Genomic DNA, 5,011 nt, shown 5'->3' on the forward strand with positions numbered 1-5,011 from the left:
ACCCACATACAATGGAGGAAGACTGGTACAGATGTTAACTCAGGGCTAATTTTCCTCAAGCAAAAAAAGAAGATGGGCAATAGATGTTAGCTCAAGGCTAATCTTCCTTAGCAGGGGGAAAAAAAGAGGAAGAAACTAACTTTAAGGCCAGCAACATTTCCAAATACAATCATAGTGTTGGGTACTGCCCTAGGACAAGAACAAGAGGATTGGTTGCTCAAGATCTGCCCACTGATTAGGATAAATACTTGTTCATTAGTCATCCAATTCAAAAATTCAATAGTGTATAAACATGTAAGGCATAATGATATATTTTCAAACTTTATTTGAATCTATGTGTTAAAATAATGGTCATTGATAACACTCTATGCTAGACATCAAGATTACGGTTAAGAACCTATAGAAAATGTAGTATCAACTTCAGAGGAAATTTTTTATTATTTCTAAAAGCAGACAATCACATCTATAAATTAAATTCTAGAATTTTCTAAAAATGCAGTTTGTTATAATTTGAATTTTGTACAGAGTGATACTATAACGAACCTCCCCAAGGAGGTTTTGTTACTAGAACTAGACTGGAAATGGAAATAAAATCATAGAAATCTCCTGTTTAATTGTAGACAAACAGGGTGTTTATTTATTTACGTTAACAATTAATTCACCAAGGTTAACGCCATGGAATAGAGAAGCTACTCTGGTACCTCTGTTATTCTTTGATTCTTTTCTCCATATTTTCACAACTAGTGTGTTTTAGACAACTATTTCCTCTAACAATTGTGTGCAAAGAAGAGCTACACCAAGCCTAGCTCAAGAACTAGGCTTGGCATCTCTAGGGTAAGAGTACTGAATATGAATTCCAGTAAAATGTTTTTAATTTGCATCTCAATTTGACACTTTGCTAACTGTTCTCTCAGGGAAGGATCACCATGTCTCTCCCGTTTGTTTCAGTCTTGAAATAATTAATTATTCTGAAGCAGAGAGACAACATGCCAATCCCAAGGACGACAGAGTTCAGGTGTACCCCGTGGGGGGAGCATTGGCAGATAGAGTCCCATTACTAGAATCTGTCTGCCAGAGAGGCTAATCTGTTGAAAGTAAAATGGGCTTCTGTAGAAAGAGATAAATATCTCTCACTTGTTTTTAAACATGCAATTTGCACCACTATAAAACTGAAAACTGAAAAGAATGGTTATAGCAGCTATTGTTTCAACCTTAGAAGCAGTGACAGGAATGAAAACATCATATCGATGTTTAGTACAACAAAACTCTTGGTTTTCTGTGTTTTGTGTGGACAACCAAATGAAGTAAAAATAGGAATAAAAGAAAAGATCCATCACTTTGGCCTAAACACACTGTGTAAATCTACTGTGGTTTATTTATAGAGCTAAGATATTAATAATAACTTAAAAATCACTTTGAGAAATCCCAAGAAGTTCCATAGTTCATAACTTATAGCAAATGAAAGTAAACACTCACACCTATCATGAGCCTACTTTTAGGCCAAAAAGCCCAGATACTGGATGTACTGTAGAACAAGAAATGGACCAAGATGATGGTATAAATTTTCAACGGCATACCCAAGCCATGAATGTAGGTAGAAAGTCATGTTGAATCATTATCATGTATTTGGGCAGAAATGACACTTTCTAGATAACACAATCCATTTATCAAGCTTAATTTTATGCTAGCTATAGCTGGCATCAGACTGATCATACTTATCTCTGATGCATTCTGAATGTAAGCATGAGGACTCTCCCACTATTTTAGAGAAATATATTTCACCTTTACAATGGCGTGCGTGTGAAATACCATAAAAAGTACAAGTTTTTAGCATTAAAGAGGGATGGTTAGCTTAAAAGATGGACCTTTAAGATATCTGAATACCAACATTTACATCTGAAGACGACAGAGTACGCTGATATTTACAAATGTGAAATAAGCAGTTATAACTAAACTTTTGGTAAACAAGTTGCCTCATTACCGTCAAGACATTTTTCTTATCAGTATTGGTAAAGAAATAGTAATATGAGTAAAATATCCTTTTTTGCTCAAGTTATGTGTAAAATTACCTATAGGAACTGTTCTATTACTTTGCCTACTCCATCAAGGAATTATTCTAGAGACTTGTTTGTTCTATTCTCTTCCTTCCTTTTATGAACTTCTGTTAATACACAATCAGCCAGGTGCCTTCCTGTTATAAATTAAGGAGTGATAGGCAGGCTTCAGGCTCAGTTTAGTTAATTTTCCCTAGTCTTAAACTTTGATTCAGGCTTGATTTAGTTTTAATTTCACAACTGCACCCAATATTTCACCTACACACATGAATAATTTATTCTTTGAATAGTTATTCAGAATATCTATTATGAAAATTTAAAAAATATATTGAGAAAAACCCCTAAAACAACATAGCATACATTTTGTACTTTTTGTTTATTGACTAATCTCATGGTTCACTCTTACTAATTATGATATTATTGGTTACAAAGGAAATAAGAATAACAGCCGACAATATTTTACATGATTTATGAAAGAAATCTTATCTGAAAATCAAACCCTTCCCACCCCAAACACATTGCATTTTGGATGCCTTGCACGTCAGTACTGAACTTCACTTTTCATGCCTTAACACTGCTCCCGCCCCTTTCCAATTGGAATTTGCAAAACATAGGACCTCTAATTCCCAATACATTAATGATCTTTGAACTAAGTTTTAACCCTTATAAAGTCAACATACCTTTCCTAATTTATAGAAGTGCAAATGTTGTCTAGGACAGCATTGTCTAATGGAAATCTCTGTGATGGAAATGTTCTCTATCTACACTGTCCCACACAGTAGCCACTAGCCACATGTAGCTACTGAGTCCTTCAAATGTGGCTAGTGGGACTAAGGAACTGAATTTTTAATTGTAAATACAAAATTAAATATTTTAATTGATTTAAAGTTAAATAGCCACCTATATTGGTTTAGCACTGGTCTAGCGGACACTTCAAACATTCAGGTAAGCGTCAGAAGTGGAAGATAGACTATGGGCAATCCAGGAATCTTAAATTAACAGCATTATGTTTTAAAAACTCTGTCATTCATTCCTCTAGTATGAATTTTTCCAGAAGGTTCACATTAAAAAAAAAATGAAACCCAAACCAACCAAATTCTTTAGGCTGCTTTTCTGTATGAATCATCTTTTTGCAAAGAGGTGTAAGACTGATTTTATTGCCAGCTCTGCCCCCTCTTCTACAGACAGAACTCAGTGATTAGGTTGCTGCATTTATTTAGGTTATTCTCCTAAAAAATATGGTTTCCATACTGCAAATAAATGACAGGAACCTTTCCACTAAATTATCCCAGACAGCACAAATGTTCTTTCCAAAAGTGGAGACTGGAACCACAGCCCCCTCACATTGCCTGTTACATCTGTTTATGCTTATAGAAGTGACATCCACTTCGTAGACAGAGAATGCCAATTTCTTGGGAAAGCACCCAGAATTTGGTGAGGCTTGAAGAAAAAGAAAAATCACTGTTCAAAATAAAAGATACATAGACTTGAGTACTTACAAAGACGTTTTGAAATTGAGAAAAGGTTTTGCTCCCAGATACAGATTCTGTGTGGAGACTAGCAGAGGTTCATATCCAGCCATGTTTATTTACTAGCTGATAAAGCTGTGGGTAAGTTAGAAAACTTAAACTTCAGTTTTCCCATCTGTAAAATGCAGATAATAATAGCTCTGTTGGGAAAACTTGTGTAAGACTTTGAAACGGGCAAAAGATTACTGGGTGTCCTTTCAATGGAATGCCGGATGTTATCTACAGGATCCTGGAATTTTGCGGTTCTACAGTAGTCTGCACCTTTGACGGCCTTTGGCTAAGCTGTTTTACTACTCTCTAGGCTGTAGAAACTTTGTTAATGTAAATGGTTCTTATCTATAGAAATGCAAAATTATTTTGTTCCTGAGATACAATTGATTACTGCCCTGTAGAACAGATAATTCAAGACATTACATTTTAGTGCCTTGTAGAATATTAACCAGTTTGTCCTCTTTCCTGATTGACCATGAAGGTCTGTTCTTCACATTCTCATTTGAATGGGTTGCAATATCTTGCTGGTTCTCCTCCTAATCAATGAGTCAAATAACATTTTTGACACATCTTCGTTTTATATTCCTATGAGAGTCATGTTTTTACCTTCTTGAAAAATTATCCTTTAAGAGCTTCTATTCCATAGAGCTTTTGGGAGAATTTGTTTAAAGGTCTATACTGAAGGTCATGATCAGGTTTATGTTTTGCAGTAAGGCTGTAATACTTCTGGTATTTGCGGGGGAGGGGTGGAGGGGGTACTGAGCATTTATAAAAGGGAGGGGCTGGGGGTCTGAAAAGCTCTCTCCTGAGGAGAAAGTCAGAAGACTTCCTCATTCCATTCCTTTTAGCGGTGGAGCCTTAAGGTCAAGGTGGGTGTTTAGGCGGAGGCCGCAGCGGCCTAGGGGGAGGCCACACGGGATCTGGGCCTAAGTGTTGGCCTTCCAGGCCAGGAGAGCGGCCCGGGGGTTTAATGCCTCGGGGTCATGGAGTTAACCGCAGACCTTGTGGGGCCCCAGCAGCGAAGCAACGCCCGAGCAGAAAGGCACACAGGGCCTAGAAGGGCAGGCCTCGCCCCGGGCCTGAGGGCCCTCGCCCACGGCCGAGGGGGTGGGGCGGCCTCGCCTCGGGCCGGTGCTTTTCGCCCTCCGTTGGCCGCCAGAGGCTCCCTCTCTCTCCCTCTCCTGGGATTTTGCTGCCGGGCTCCCTCTCTCTGCGGCCCTAGAGTTAATCCCATCAGCCGAGGTGAGGCACCTGTTACCCCGGGCCTTCCTCACCCCCGCAGCCTCTCCCCCATCACGCCCCGGCTCCCGGGCCGCGCAAACGGCCGGCGCGGGCGGCCGCACGTGGGCGAAGCCCCTGCCTCGGCGGGACCCCCGCCCCAGGCCGGCCCGAGGGCGCGAGCGCGTCCGGCCCCGGCCGCCGCCGCCGCCCGCCCGT

General features: G+C 39.8%; 1 protein-coding gene across 1 annotated transcript in view; it reads left to right on the plus strand.

Annotated features, from left to right (window-relative positions):
* Window positions 1-4,609: 4,609 nt before the first annotated feature.
* PPP1R9A (protein phosphatase 1 regulatory subunit 9A) overlaps window positions 4,610-5,011 on the plus strand; it is a 314,721-nt gene continuing 314,319 nt past the window's right edge. The window contains exon 1 of the mRNA XM_046670458.1: window positions 4,610-4,816. The gene's annotated coding sequence lies outside the window, so the exon portion shown is untranslated. The remainder of the gene's footprint in view (window positions 4,817-5,011) is intronic.

This window comes from Equus quagga, chromosome 8, assembly GCF_021613505.1.
Source record: "Equus quagga isolate Etosha38 chromosome 8, UCLA_HA_Equagga_1.0, whole genome shotgun sequence".
NCBI classification, from domain to species: Eukaryota; Metazoa; Chordata; class Mammalia; order Perissodactyla; family Equidae; genus Equus; species Equus quagga.